The sequence below is a fragment of the Panthera leo genome, chromosome B1 (genome assembly GCF_018350215.1).
Source record: "Panthera leo isolate Ple1 chromosome B1, P.leo_Ple1_pat1.1, whole genome shotgun sequence".
Lineage (NCBI taxonomy): Eukaryota > Metazoa > Chordata > Mammalia > Carnivora > Felidae > Panthera > Panthera leo.
The window spans coordinates 197,334,094-197,340,093 of record NC_056682.1 but is presented as its reverse complement, the minus strand read 5'-3'; positions in this window follow the sequence as shown (position 1 = coordinate 197,340,093).

Genomic DNA, 6,000 nt, shown 5'->3' with positions numbered 1-6,000 from the left:
GTTGAGGTGGTCAATGGGTCTTAAGCTGGGAATGTGGATGGAAATCAGGACAGAAATGCCAAAGGGTGAGGGAGAGAGTCCCAGGCCAGTTTGACCATGGATCTGAGAGAGTCGGGCAAAGCCAGAGTCAGGCCTAGACTCACCACTCTGTACTTCTCAGTCCTCAGTAATGGAGACGCCCAACTGACTGAACCAAGGACTTATTCTGCTTTTAGTTAGGACATTCATCTACCAGCCATCTGTTCACTCTACCCACCCACCCATCCATCATCCCTCCATCCATCCACTCATCATCCAATGTATATTGAGCTCTTTTATTTATTTATTTTTTTCAGATTGCATTTTTATTTATTTATTTATTTATTTTTAATATATGAAATTTACTGTCAAATTGGTTTCCATACAACACCCAGTGTATATTGAGCTCTTTTAAATGGCAGGTGCTGTGCTAAATACTAAGTTGCAATTCTTAGCAAACACAGTTCCAGTCTTCTTGGAGTTTCTAATCTAGTGGGGTCTTTTTTTTTTTTAGTTTTTTTAATTAGGTTTCTTTATTTTTGAGAGGCAGAGAGAGACAGAGCATGAGCCGGGGGCGGGGGGGGGGGCAGAGAGAGAGGGAGACACAGAATCTGAAGCAGGCTCCAGGCCCTGAACTGTCAGCACAGAACTTGACGTGGGGCTTGAACCCACGAACCGTGAGATCATGACCTGAGCCGAAGTTGGATACTCAACCGACTGAGCCACCCAGGCGCCCCTAATCTAGCGGGGTCTTAAGAACCATTAATACTGTAGTTCATAAATATGCAATATGAATTACAATAAACATTATGAAATATAGGTACTCGTGCCAATGATGAATGGTAAACCACGGTCTGGTCTAGTTTTCCCCAGGGAAGTGACGTTTGGCCTGAATGGTTTGGGCACTGCCTGGGACAAGGGAGACGTGGGGGCCATTTCCAACGTGGGGCATCACGTGGGAAGGGCCTGAGACTGGCCATTCAATTCCTCAATTGCACCATGCTCCCCTTGTGTGGTTGGAACAGGAGAGGGATGGGAAACCGGGTGGAGAGGTGGGCAGGGCCAGACCATACAGGCCATGAATTGGTTCTAGCCTTTATGTTGAAAATATGGGGTGGGCCACCTGGGTGGCTCAGTTGGTTAATCATCCGACCGGCTCAGGTCATGGTCTCACAGTTTGTGGATTCGAGCCCCGCATAGGGCTCTGTGCTGACGGCCCCGAGCCTGGAACCCACTTCGGATTCTGTATCCCCCCTCTCTCTCTGCCCTTCCCCCACTCACAGTCTGTCTCTCTCTCAAAAATAAATAAACATAGACTGAAAAGCATTTGGGGGATTTGCATTTTGCAACCATTACCCAGACTTCGATGACACTGGTTGGGGAAGAGAAGTCATGGAACACCGGTTGGTGAACCATGGTACAGGCACTACCGTTGTGCCTACTGTCACTCCATTCATAAAGAACTCCCCAGGACTGGAATCCAAGGCCTCCAGGAGCAATCAGCCTTGACAATTGGAAACACAATAGGTGGATGGTGGGGAAGAGGAGGAGACAGACTCTAACCAAGCAGCAACCATGTGAAGCGCATTATAGACTGTTAGTTACCTACGGATGCCATGATGACATTCTACAAGCTGCATGGCTTTCAGTAACAGACACTTATTCACGCACAGTTCTGGAGGCAAGAAGTCTAAAATCAAGGAACCCGTAGGGCTATGCTCTCTCTGAAGGCTCTAGGGAAGAATCTGTTGTCTACCTTTTTCTTAGCTTCTGGTGTTGGCCAGTGCCCTGTTGGTGTCCCTTGACTCATGGATACGTCACCCCAATCTCTGTTTCTGCTTCACATGATCTTGTTCCTATGTCTCTGTCTTCCTATGGCCATCTTAGAAGGACAACAGTCATACTGGATTAAGGTGCATCCTAATGACCTCGTCTTAACTTGATTACATCTGCAAAGCTCCTACTTCCAAAGTCACACAAAGGTACAGGGGATTAGAGCTTCCACATCTCTTTTGGGGGACCTGATTCAGCCTGTATATGGACATTCTTATTCTCAGTCCTCTTGACAATAATCACATGACCACACTCCTCTCTGCTGGTGATTTCCCTCCCCTATCTCTGGCGATTATGGCCACACGCTGAGTGCCAGCTATGTCCTGGAGGGCTCAGGCCATCAACAGTCCCCTGGGGAGGGTGTCCCCATCCTCATGTAGCAAATGGGATCACAAAAATTTGGGGAAGGTAAATGAGTCTCCCATTCTGCCTAGCTGGGTAAACACATTTGTGTTTATGCTTTGTTCTCTTTTGTTTTATTACAGATCGCTGGCCGTTTCATTTTTACCTCTGTGTCCTGGGGAGGTGCACTCCTCCCTTGGGCTCCCTGAGCACTGAACACACCTCTGGCAAAGAGAAATCTCAGGGCAATCCTGCTACATCCAGAGGTATCTCCATTGGGGGTCATGGGGAGAACAGGGCAATAATCTGGGATTTCTTCTCTGACTTTTTCACTAGCATCCTTTATAATTAGCTTTTGAATTATACCATTCTCTTCCACATTCTAATTGTTAAAAATTATATAATCAAAATCTCCATTAAAATAAGCGTGCATCATTATTGGTGCAATTAAGTTTAAATGACAGAGTTTCAGGAAAATTGGGCTCTTCTTGTCTCTCTCTCTCCTTTTTCCTCTTTTCTTTTCTCTTCTTTCCTTCATCCCTCCCTCATTCCCTGTATATGTGAGGTGTGTGTGTGTGTGTGTGTGTGTGTGTGTGTGTGTAAAAATGATACAAATACAAAAAAAGACGCATAGTTATCCCCCCCCACTTTCTGAAAATGTGCTACACCCTTTGCTTTTAGGAATGACCTGGATTAGTACCTAGAAAGTGGGGGACACTTTTTGCTTAGGCCATTTTGGTTTACAGAACATTCCATAGGAAAACTCTACCTTTGGATTCTGGGGGGAAACCGGTACTTTTGTCTTTCAGGGTCTCATTCATGAGAGGAAAAGACTTCCCATTGCCCTTAAAGCAATCGCATGAAATTGGCCCAATAAAAATAGATTGGGCTTGACTTTATACTACTGAGATCAGCTGTATGCAGCTACACTTCAGTTTTACTTTGGTTTGTTCTGTAGGCCCTCACTTAACCTTTCATGAGGCAGTGGGATAGAGTAGAGAAAAGAAGACTTTGCAATCAGATACCATAGTTGAAACCCTGATTCAGGTATTTCTTAATGGCCTGATTTTGTGGTTCTCTTTCAATCAGGCCCTCAGATACGTTCCTTTATTTAAAGTTTTGAAAATACTTAATTGAGTGCTTTTTTAGGTGCTGAGGATTGAATAGCGGGCAGAAATGTTTCTGTTACATTCAAATGTCAGCATTTTGTGCATTTATGTCCAAATCCATGGCTGCCACATACAGATAAATCCCTGATGTAATGGGTAGCTAAGATTTCCCTGAAAAACCCCTGTAAATTCAGTCTCTATTGGCCCTTTCCATTCGTCCCCCAAAGCACATAAACCCAGTATTCATAAACAATACCCACAAATGGGCTTTTTTTTCCCCTGGGGCTTATTAACCACTCAGCCTAACAAATACATAGTCATGCATACAAAAGCACTGAGAAATACTGGACATTGTCTTGTCTTGTTTGTGCTTGACCATCAGGAGACATTCAAAACATATATGTCAAGTAAAGGATGGAATAATTGAATAAGAATCACACAATCTAGAAGGGCAGGTGCATATGGGAAAACATATTCTACAATTCTTCCTGCAGATGGGAAGTCAGCTCAGCCACCCTAGTTAATAAAGTCTTAAGTCCTAAAATGGAAGTTTAAACAAAATGCTGTGAGAAGGCATTACCACAAGTCCTACTCAGTCAGAAGATTCTTTACTGAGGAGGTAGCAGGATATTTCGGTCTTGAAGGGATAGTAGAGATTGCTTACATGGAGAACAGTTGCAGGAAAAAAAAGACAAACAAAATGGTTTGTTGAATGAGCTGAACTTGATAGAGTATAACCTAAAACACCTAAAAACATGTGTCCTTCCTCTGGTGCCGAGACCATTGTGCCATTTTTTTCCTTTTCTAGAATTGAAGTGATGCTCAAAAAGAGCTTTCGGGTCACTTTCAGGTATGCATTGGTCAGCAACTCCCATAACAATGCTTTGTAACAAATCACTCCAAATCCAGTGGCTTATAGCAGTGAGCCATTATTCTCACTTGTCCTGTCTTCAGGGCAAGTGGGGTGCAGCTGATCTACACTAGACTTGGCTGGACAGCTCTCTGGCCATGGGTCAGCTGGCTTTGACAGTGAGCTCTTGGCCTGCTTCACTGCCTTGTCCTTAGTGCAAGAGTAAAGGCTCTGAACATGGTTTGAATCTGGCCATGAGAAAGGGAGAATACAACCTCACCCATTATCCTAGCTCATTTTGGTAGTTCTTAGAGCTGCTCACAAACATTCTAGTCCTTTCTCCTCTCAGAACAGGTAAGATCACGCTTGGACACCTATGTGAAGTTAGCTGTGGCCATGTGACTTGCTCTAGGTGATGAAACGTGTAACTTCCAGGGATGTCTGGGTGGCTCACTTAGGTTAAGTCTCCAACTCCAGATTTCAGCTCAGGTCATGATCTCACGGTTTGTGATATGGAGCCCTCCATTGGGCTCTGTGCTGCCATCACAGATCCTGCTTGGGATTCTCTCTCTCTCTCTCTCTCTCTCTCTCTCTCTTTCTTTCTCGTCCTTCCCTGCTCAGGCACTCTCTCTTTTTCTCTCTCAAAATAAATAAATAAATTTTTTAAAAATGTGTAATTTCTGGGTAGAAGCTGTAAGAAACAGTTCATGCTTAGCCATAATCTTATCTTTTCTTTTTGGAGACCAGCAGTATTCACTGTGGGTCTCAAAGTGTTGTAATTAGCAGAGCTCCTGAAATGGACACATTGCATGAGTGAGAAAGGAGTCTTTGTTTCAAGTTATGGAGACGTGTTGTGCCTGTACCCATTCACCCACGTGTGTGTGTGTGTGTGTGTGTGTGTGTGTGTGATCCTTACTGGTCATACTTCTACTCTCCCTATCCCTGTTAGATTGCTGTTTCCAACCCCTCCACTGCACTGGAGAGAACATGATGAAGAAAATGGCACAATTTTACGTAGCTGGTGCAGCTGGAGTTCTTACTTAAGTGCTAAATGCTCTTCGACATGGCAAATGCCTAACGGCTGACCTTCCCATCGTGGGGCATTTCAGGAATTGCTTACAGTAAAATGGCTGGGATTCCTCATTCTGCAGGTCCTGAGAAGGGCAATGCTGGGTCCTACTGATGGCTTTTGATTCTGTCTCAATTCCTACCTCTGGGATCCCTCCAGCGGTCTTCTGCTGGTATCCACTTCCTTTGCAGGTAGACTTCTTGGACAGGGTCCTTTTGAGATGACTGTAATCCAGCTGCCCTCCAACAGTGTCCCCTAGATGCACAGGAAGCATACCCTCACTTCCTTGTTGAAGAAATTAGTTAGGTTGGTGGCAAGTTTCGGGCTAAGGTTTCAGGACTTGCTCTATCCATCTCTTAGCGGGACTGGCAGCGATGGACTTTGCTCTTGTCTATAGAACACAAGGGCAATTAACCTCTATTGTCTTAGATTTAAAATCTCAATAGAAACTACAGAGACAAGCAGATTAATTTACCCCTTGCGGAAGTTCAAAAGATTGCCATGTGTCTCAGGAGAAGTGAAAATTCAGTGTGATCAGAGTCAATGCTTTTTGGCTGGAAAGAGATAGGGTGGGGTTGGACCCACAAAGTCAGGTTTTCCATGACACCCAGTATCATGCCTTCTGTTCCGTCTTGCTCTGAACTTAGGGGTACTCAGTCCAGCTCAGACTCTATCCTTCTTTTCGTGGACTGACTAGTGTTCCTCACAAAATTTATGTCTACTCATAACATCAGAAAGAGACTTGGAAATATGGCTTTCTCAAATATAATGAAATTTTT